The 10,024-nt window shown below is 45.6% G+C and overlaps 1 long non-coding RNA gene across 1 annotated transcript; it reads right to left on the bottom strand.

Moving 5' to 3' along the window:
• Nucleotides 1-3,599: 3,599 nt before the first annotated feature.
• Nucleotides 3,600-10,024, bottom strand: LOC102383138. The gene is made up of 3 exons (XR_001358642.1): nt 9,936-10,024; nt 5,423-5,515; nt 3,600-4,206 (listed from the first exon to the last, which is right to left on the bottom strand). It is a non-coding gene; the product is annotated as an uncharacterized LOC102383138 (long non-coding RNA).

Here is a 10,024-nt window from a genome sequence, read left to right as displayed (position 1 = left end):
ATCTTGCAGGTTCCCAATGTTCTCTTTCTTCAGGCTTGGCTGTCCTTGTGGGTGCCACATGGTTTGGTGGTCCACAGCTTCCCCCGCCCTCATCTTCCCCTCCCCCCGGCAAGCCTAGTTTAAAGCCCGCCAGTCAGTCCTTGGGCACCAAGTCACACTGGAAGAACTTCAAACTGCACTCGAACTCTGGGCTGGAGTCAGACTGCTTTCTTACATAATAAATCCTGGTCTTCCCACTCAGTACCTCTAAGAGTCCATTGAAAAAAAAAATAAACAAAAATGCAGGCAGAATCACTGCCCCTCACCAATCCTTGGTGCTCGGTCCTCAGTTTCTTGTTCCTCATTCTTCCTCTTGTCCCACTCCTGTAGCTGCCTCCATGGTGCTCCAGCTGGCCAGGGCTGGGTACTTCCAGAGAGGCTGTATTTCTAGCTCCTGCAAGTGAAGGGGAGCCTGCTAGCTGGGGAGAGCCCTTAGTGGATCTGGAACTCCTGGGCTTCCCCAGTGTCCCACATAGGGCTTTTCCCTGTACTGTCATTGGGGCCAATCCCCCACTGTCCACTGGGGCCAGATAGAGGATGGACCAGTCCACCCTTTGCCCTAGAAGGGAACAACCTGTACCCTTCCCTTTCTCCCTTACCCTGTTACAGACTCCCTGCTGCTGTGCCTCCAAGATCATTGGGGGGCTCACTGTCCAGCATTCCTGTGCCATGCATGCATGAATTGCCATGCCTCACCTATGTGCCATGCCTCCTCTGTCCAGGCTTCATGAAAGACCTCCCCCCTGCTCTCATAGATGTTGTGGGGGACACATGTGGCAATGACAATGCATGGTAGGTTCTCCTCAACCTCAAGGCATGTGCTGAGAGCCTGCCCGTGTGCTTTGAGGCAGCTGAAGGTGCACTCCACCATCATGCAGCACCTGCTCAGGCAGTAATTGAAGTGTTCTTTTTGGTGGTCCAGCTGCCCCATGTAGGGCTTCACAAGCAAGTGCAAGAGAGGGTAATCCAGGTCCCTGACATTGAGGTGAGGGATGACAACAGTGCTGATGATGAAGTTGGGGACCCCTGGAGCACAGCGCCACTCCCCATCATCTTGGGGAATGGGGAGTTGGAGAAGATGCAAGCATTATGGGCACTGCCCATCCAGCCGGCAGAAATGTGAGTGAAGTGGCCCTGGTGGTCAACAACACCCTGGAAGACAATGGAGAAGTAGTCCATGGGGTTGATGAATGCCCAGGTGCCCTGGGGTGGGCAGAGGATAGGGATGTGGGTGCCATCTATGGTTCCCATTCAGCTGGAGAACCCCATGCAGCAGAAGCCAATGACTACCTTCTGCAGGTTGATGAGGCAGATAAAATGGTTGGCCAAGACATTCTGGTTGACCAGGCACACTTGCTGGATAACTTCTCTGACTGTGGACTTGCCCATGCTGAACTGATTGGCAATGTAGTGGAGAATGCTAAGGGTAGACAGCTTCATGATGGCAGTGGCAACCCACTTCTCTGGAGTGAAAGGTGGCCATATGATGGCATCCAGGCACATGATGTGGGGGGCCAACTGGGTGATGATGTCCATAAAAGGTGGCCCAGCATCTGTGGAAGGTCTAGACATACTGTTCGTTGTCCCAGGTGTCCAGGACAATCCACCCCCACCAGGTGCAGCTGGTGGCATGGGCCCAGAACTGGCATTCAATGGTCTGGAGGTGGTGCCAAAGCATCCCATCATCCATAGTGTCCTGGGTGGCCTCATTTTCATTGGTCCCATGGAAGTTGGTGGTGCAGTGTAGGACATCTGGTTGCTGATTCAGGGGCATAAAGCTGCATCCTATGGTGACCAGCTGCCACTTCATGCCAGATGGGTATGCATGAAGTCCTGCAGGTTCTGGAGAGAGTCACCCAGGGTAACCCAGGCCAGGCCACAGGTCTTCATGCCTGGGCACAGGCAGTGGGGTCCCATGGCAGGATGTGGGAAGGCCAGGACACGGAGGCACATGCAATTCACAATGGAGGGCACTTACTCTTGGGCTCTTCTGGAAGCCTCAGAGCAGGGTAGGGGAGAATCCATGATGTGATAGGTTTTGGGACATGCTTGCCCAGGCCCAACAGCCAATCGGGTGTTCCTTGGGTATTTGGCTGTGCTTGGCAGTTCTCAGCAACTAGGGGAGTCCACCGGGCATGCTGGGAGGCATGCAGGAGTGCCCCTCACCTGCAGGCCTCAACCAGTGCAGACCCACCAAAGGGTAAATGTGTAGATTGTTCACCCCCTGTTTAAACTAAACTGTTTAGAGAAAACTGCATAACTTAGATCATTTCCTCCTCAGGCTCCTTGAATGTCTGTGCATGGCCTAAGTGTTGTATTGGTTACTTGTAATTGCTCATACCTGTTACATAGTGTAATTTTTGTTTTCTGATTTGATCAATTAAACTTTGATAATCAGGAGAAGGGTTTGAAAAGGCTACTGGCACTTTGCACTTCGAATTTCTCAGGGTGAGATAAGAGACATAGCAGGAGAGTCAAAGATTAGCTCACAGAGAACAGGAGACTAGAGAATTTTAGAAAAAAAAAAAAATTGTATTCTATTCCATTTCTGAGATACAAAGGCATCTTTCTTAGAAGAAGCACACGCCTTACTACGCATTCAACTAATTTAATGTGTAATAAAGCATCACCATCTACATGTGTACTGCAATTAGTGTGTAGTAGAGTAATTTACTGCAGCATAGGATAGTTCTGTCAAGACACAGGTACCATCCTATGCCACAGTAAATTACTACACTTAAACACACATCTGAATAGTGACACTGGGATTAGTTTACTTCGATCCAAATTGAGCCAGAGTATATTCAGTCACATTAATTACATGTATAGATGGGCCCACGGTGAAATATTTTAGCAGGATGAAGAATGTTTGTTACTTTTAATCCTTCTCCCATTATCACTAAGTATGTATGTATGAGTGAGGATGTCCGTGTGTAATTTGATTTCCAGAGTTGCATACCAGTTCTTATCAGTATACTTCGTTGTCTTTCTGACAAAACTCTGATGGGAGGTTATAAGAACCCTCTCTTCCTGCTGCATCAAGCACTGACCCATGCCATATAAAATATACCATACTAAACCCTCTGGTATGCTAGAACTCCTTTGGAAGAGTGATCATAGCAGATTGAGGGCAGTTGTGAAACATTTTTGGCTCTTGGCACAAGTTAAAAATTTCAGGGTTGCAGGATTGCAGACAATCCTATCTGTTGGGGCTTTGTCATGCCTATTACACAAGTGTAGCCAGAACTTGCCAATGCTATGTCATCTATTATCCCCAGAGGCCATGTGAGGGGAATTCTCTATATCCTCTTTATGTTGCCAGGATGGCCAAAAGGAACAGGGAGCTAGTGCCAACGGTCCATACCACCTATTCCACCATGAATACACAAGCATGCACATTTCAGTTTGTTTTCTGTGAGCATTCACTATGTTGAAATAAACCCTCTGAAGCCTTTATGGATAGTAAGCCAAGTGGGACATAAATGAGTGAAGCAAATTCACACAAGAGCATTGAAGTGTAATTAAATATTATTTACATTAAAGTAAAAATCTGCATGCATTGTCTGGATGGGTTTTTGTGGTATTTACCAACCTCTAATTCAAATGTTTGAAAGAAGGTAGAAGTCTTCAGGATAGCTTGGTTAAAAGCATGCCAATAACTCCACAAAGGAGTGTTGTGGTTACCACTATGTCCAGCTTCCTTTGACTCTCCAGCACAGATGACCAAGTTACCATTTTTCATGCTGCTTACTCAGTTGGGGTTGTCTTCAACATGAGACAAAAAATAAGCCTCCACCTCATGCCTCTCGAGACCTAACAAGATGCCTGAACTGGTCTCACCCTGCCCCCCATCTGAATCAAGTGCTCTTTCTTCTATGCTCTGCACCCACAGATATGAAGTTCCAGGAGCGCTCTTCAGTATAAATCACTTTAATGTTTTCCTTCATCAGATGTGGCCCAAAAGGACTGGAAGGGTCTGGAGTGAATTATATAAATGCAGAGAAATTATAATTATATGCAAGAATACTGATTCAAGCATTTGTCTATGAAAGGTGAAGGGGGTTCGTTTTGTGAGCTGATTAATGAAAAGCCTTAACATTTTCCCGTCATTCTGATTTTACTCAAGAAGCAGTATCTGCGAGTTGAATTATATGGAGGATGAGTGAGCTGAAAAAAAATTATATATATATTTTAGCTGAATAAGTATTTTCTTCTTATCAAGTGTTAAAATACACTCTTGTTAGCTCATGTATTATTATGATACTTTGTCTGATAGTTTTTGGACAAAGCAAATTTTAGACATCATTTCTACTCATTGGGCACCTACACTAATGAGCAGTAAGCATCTCATGTATGTCACTGCAAAAACTGTGACAATAGCTTACTGCACAGTGTTATTAGGCTAATGCACAGTAAACATCACTAACTAACCTGCAGGAACCAAACTATCAAATCCCTGAGTTTTACACCATCCCAACAGTAAAGATTTCTTCTTTCCATCACCCACAGTGTTCTGTTTTCACTGTTCAAAAACAGGTCTGATGCCCCTATAACACATACTGGTTTATCAGACTATACACATGCTATTCTGAATATTTAAAGAATGCTGTTCTGACTGAGCAGAATTTTATGCTCTTTTCTTCCCCTTTGCAATTAAGCCAGGAGAGAGAAGTATGGGAATACAGTCAGAACATTTATATTTTCTCTCTACATACAAACAAATCTATTACAATAAGCACATGAAACAAGATCAATACTGATATTAAGCATTACATACATTGAACATCTTCATCAGAAAAAACTGTGAAATCTCTGTTATGGCCACTGATTTCCCAAGTGCAACAAGTTTTATTTTAAAGTAAATTTTCAAATAAGGGATAAGATTAACAGTAAAATAAATAAATAAATAAATAAAAACCAAAAAAAAAACCAAACAAAAAAAAAAAAAAACAACCCCCAAACAAACCACATATTATTTAACTCCAAGATATTTACTAGATAATTAGCCTTGAATATGAAATATAACTTTTAAAGTTTCTATTTGCATTGACTTTGTGAGGTGACAAACAATTATAATGTTATGAATTGTCATATTAATGTTTTTAGTAAATCATTATTTTTTAATAATTGTTTTCTTCTTCTAATAAGAAAGTTTGCCACAAGAAGGAAAACATATTTCTTCCACACTACAAAGTAGGATAGGTAGCAGGATGGTCGGAAAGGGGGTGTGACTACACCACTGCACCCCCTCTGGATCTGTCCCTGGACAGGGATGATCCTGTCTTGAGCAGAGATTGGACTACAATAGATTACTTTGAGTTCCCACCCAGCCCTAGTTTCCTATGATTTTTCAAATTCTATAATAAAAAAAGGCTTTCCAGACCTGCTTTCCTTTCCATGTGTAAATTCTTGTGGACCCTGGATTTTAAAGTAAGTATCTTAAGCCAGCCAGTGTTCCAACACTTGTTCTGCGTGTCTGTTTTAGGAAAAAACAAAGCAGCAGCATTATTCTAGATGGGGTAGCTTTTGCAATTTATTTAAAATAGCTAGTTAAATAATTTGTAAAAAAACCCATTCATTTAGCAGAATGCTACTTTTTCTTCTTTGTGAATTCTCCACCATTAGACTGTGATTTTTATTAAATTATTAACTCTTCAAAGTTGTTGCAAAAAAGCCTTAGTCAACAAGCCTGCTTGTGACCGGCTCGATACCAGTGATCTTTCTTTTGCAATTAGCTTTTTGGTAGTTTAAATACCATGAAGCCCTCTTATTGTAAGGTCTAGGACAGGGAATCCCAACCAGAGTGTCACAGCACCCTGGGGTGCCTTGAGAACCTTTTAGGGTGCTGCGGGGTACCACATAATGTTAGTACTGTTAGCAACATGATTCACAAGATAAACCTGGGGCTGTGTCCAGCACTAATGTTTGTTTCCCTGGGGAAAGTAGCAGCAGCATATCTTGTGCCACTGCTACTTGTCCCCAGGCAATGTTCGTTCCACAGGTGCTGTAGTGCTCAGCAGGTTACCCCAGGTGGGGTAGGGGAGGCTGGGACCAGCAACTATGCTAGCCTTACTTGGGGTCTTAGGGCTGCAGCTGTGGTAGGAAGCCTTGCATGGCTCCAACCGGTCAGGCTCTTTTCAGCTGGTGCGCACTGCTGCCATGTGCACTGCCCCACTTTTCTTCAGCATAGTTTTGTTTGTTTTGGTTTTTTTTTTTTTTTTATCCTGGGATCTTCCAAGGTCAAAAAAACCCTCATGTTACCAGGTAGCAGCACGGGGAACACTTGCATGCGCAGTGTGTGTAGCATACCACACATCTGCACTTGCTGGATGTGGCCAAAGATTTCAAATAGGAATCTACAGTGTTAAAAACATTCTGACCTGTTGTGGTCTTTGCAACAGAAGAATTGCCCTATTATTTTTCTGTCATCAAAAAAAACCAAGGGAAATCTATGTTCTGGCACTTTCCAAGGGGTGCCTTGAGTCTATTCAGCAGGGCCTTCAGTCTGAAATGTGTGTTTTGTTTTTTCCCCCAATCAACAACACTGGTCTAGGTACCATTGGCAGAGAGCCTACTTTCCTGTTAGGAACCAAGTGCCTGGAACAGAGTGCCTGGGTTTCTATTAGAATTATGTCCCTGGACATCTTTGTAAACTGTTCTCATTTAGCCTCTGGCTAGTATAGCCCAGGTAACTTGGGTATATACACCCCTTCTCCAATTGAAAGGAATTGTTAGCTGGCAGGTGTGCTGTGGGGGAACTGTAGATGGCTCAGTTTCCCGCCATCCCTATAGAACCAGGCCAGGACAGTCAGGGGACTTAATTATATACAAATGTATTTACATTAACTTATCACAAGGAAAAGAACCATGGGTATATAAACAAATAACATAAACAATACCCTCTGGGTCAATGCTATAAAACCTTACCCCAAATAAATAAAAATAAACAATAGGTGAAATAATAGCAACAGGGGTCCCAGCAGAGCCCTAAGACTCTACTCGTCTACTAATTTATAAACATGAGAGTTCACAAAATATAAGGCATGACATCATACTACCTATGGCACAAGAACCCCAAAGATAAACTTAATCCCAAAAGGGAAAGCCCAATGCCCTTGGGCTTTTCCAAGCCCTACAAGGAAGCTGGTAACTTTAGGGGGGCCCTCCCAGTGGGACTTCCACTTTCAGGAGCCCTTAACTAACCAGCAGGGACTCCTCCTCCCCTGTGGGGGATCATCTTTTCCCTGCAACTCATGGCTCCCAGGCCTGGAGGGTGGCCCTCATCCTCTGTGCCAAGCTGCTCTCTCGCCTGTAGTGGGCTTTCGGGGGGGGGGGAAGGGTGGGCGGTGCTGTCCCCTAGAACAGGACTTCTCTATGCAAGGCTTCTGGGGCCTCTGGCTTGGTGCCATCTGGTGGCTCAGTAGCCCAAACACCATCTGGCTCCTTGGACTAGACCTTTTGCTATGGGTCGAAGGCCTGGGCTACCTCCATTCAGCGCCTCCTGCACCGAGCTCCTAGCCTCGTTCTGGGGGTTGAGGACCTGAGCCACCCAAGCACTCCAAAGGTCCTACTCCATGCACCAGCCTGTGCACCATGACACTGGCCACACACCAGAAGTTGCAGACCCGAGCCGCTTCACGCAGCTCCCAGGGTCTGGATGCCGTGCTGCATGCCGAAAGCCTAGCTGCTGGAGCCGTCCGCCATTCCCCACTGATGGAAGTCTTCAGGGGTGCTCCTGGGCTACTGCTTCACCCTGCTGAGCAGCTCTCCTCAGCTCTTCTAGGCCCTGATCTTCTCTGTCCCAAATGCATTTCCCCTCATGCTGGGCACGCAGCTCCTTTAATACTCTCCAGGGCTCTGCCCCTGAAGTCTTCCAGACCTGAGTGTTGCAGTCTTCAATCAGGTTGGGGGGGCGGGGGGGGAAAAAGAGGGAGGGAAGGCAGCTCCTCTCCCACTTCTCTCAGGAAAGAGGAATGACTTAACTCCTTTTGCTGCCTCCTGATTGGTAGATGGGCTCCACTAATTAAAAACAGCAAGTTTTCAAGCCTGGGACTCAACCCAAGCTCTGAAAGGCAAGCCTGCTACACTAGCAAATGTTTTGTTAATAAGATACTCTCCAATCCTCTGGAATTTGGTTTCTTCTCCAAGTCCAGAGCCTTCTGGCTGCTTAGAAAAACAAAGCATTTTCACTTTACCTTTCCATCAGTCTCCGTTGCCTGGATCCTAGTCCTTTCCCTCCAGTGAAAACTCTATTGACTACTTGCTGGTCTTTGGGTTATTTCCCCCGCCCCCAATCACTGATGGCAGTTGGATGAAATTGACATTAAATTTTTTTTTGTTGTTGTTTTTTTTAAAGTCCACTGCTCTGGGACTAGCCTTGTGCCCTGGTGTGAAACTAACCAGATTTGCTAATTTCACCCTGTTGTGGCTTGGCAAAGCCATGTGCAACGCATAGTAAAGCTGGTCACCCTACAAGTTGGTGATGCTTTGGCAAGTTATATTCTGTTCACATTTGGATACAACCATAAGGGTTATAAATGCATTTAGTTACAGGGTTCAGAGGTAAAACTTAATGGAACGTTATAATGGAGCTATGCTAATATACACCAGATAAAGACATAACCATAAATCTTCATATAATCCTATTCATAATATGTATACCTTTCAATTTCATACTGTTTGTATTAATAAATTCATGTTGGGAACAGAAGTCATCATATTAATATGGAGAAATGACTGACCAACACAACAGTTGATGAAAAACTGGACAGGAATAGATGAGATGTCAACACAAAGATCATTTTCATTCTAAGGACTCTTAGAGGCCTCCTCCCTCCCAAAGCAACAATTTATAACGCCAGTTTTTTGTGACATTTCCCAGCTAAAAGAAAAAAAAATTAAGTATGTCAATCAACCAGTTGTCACTGAGAGTCCATGGGAGATGCATCTGCTCAGTGCTTCTGCAAATTAGTCCTTGAATCCAGAGGTGCATAAGAAATTGTTCGTTTCCCCTATCCAGTCATGCACAACTTTACCAGTCCACACATGCAGGTTGCTTGGTCAAGTGAATGCATCTCTCCCTTTCATGGGCAGAGGAAGGAGGGAAGTCAGACAAGGGACTAAAAGCAAGATCTTTTTTGTCAAGAAATATATAGTTTGTTAGGACTTTTATCCTTGCTGAATTTCTGTTATTATTTAAGGTTGTCACGGTGGGGTCCTGCAGGAGGGCCGTGATCTCCTCAAGGCCCCCTTCCCGTACCAAGTTGGCCCAAGGGCCCCCTCAGATTCTCACCCGCCACGTCTTTGATGGAGATTAAATGTATGGGAGGCTGCCTTACGCCCTCTTGGTCACTTCTCAGTGGTGACTCAGACCCCGTGGTTTCCCGGACCCCTTGTGGGTCCCGCTCTACAATGGGTGCTTCCAGGGCACCCTAGCCTTATGGGCTATGCATGGCTCCAACCACCCCTTTCACCACGCCCCAAGCCTCACAGCTGGAATAGACATTGTTCGGTCTCCCTCCGTCTCCACTCCCTTTCTGGCACTCGGGCTCTTGACAGCCCCATCTCTCTCTCTCTTTCCGTGCCTCCTCTCAGGGCTCTTCTCTGCAATGCCGCCCCCTTCTCCGGGGCTAACCACGCCCACACTGGGGCTTCTCAGCAATGCCCCCTCTCTGGGGCTTCTCAACTACCTCTCTCTGGGGCTGGGGTTTGTGCACCCCTAATGCCACACCCTTGCTGGCACTGGGGTTCCCACATTACTGTGGGTCCCCTATGAGGCCTCCTCCAAACCCTAATAGCCTCACCCAAACCACCGGTGATAAACAGCAACACAAAATGCAAGCCCATCGGCTATAACTTAAACAGAAGTCATCCAGCTATAATCATGCTTTGCCTACCAGGGTTCTTCATCCCACAGCCATGTCATGTGCTGCTCCTTCAGCAGGCAGCTCCTCTCTTCCACAGCAAAAAGCTCCTTCCTCCAGGG

The sequence above is a fragment of the Alligator sinensis genome, unplaced genomic scaffold (genome assembly GCF_000455745.1).
Source record: "Alligator sinensis unplaced genomic scaffold, ASM45574v1 scaffold696_3, whole genome shotgun sequence".
In the NCBI taxonomy this organism is placed as follows: domain Eukaryota; kingdom Metazoa; phylum Chordata; order Crocodylia; family Alligatoridae; genus Alligator; species Alligator sinensis.
The sequence above is the reverse complement of the archived record's forward strand: the minus strand, read 5'-3'. Positions and strand labels throughout refer to the sequence as shown.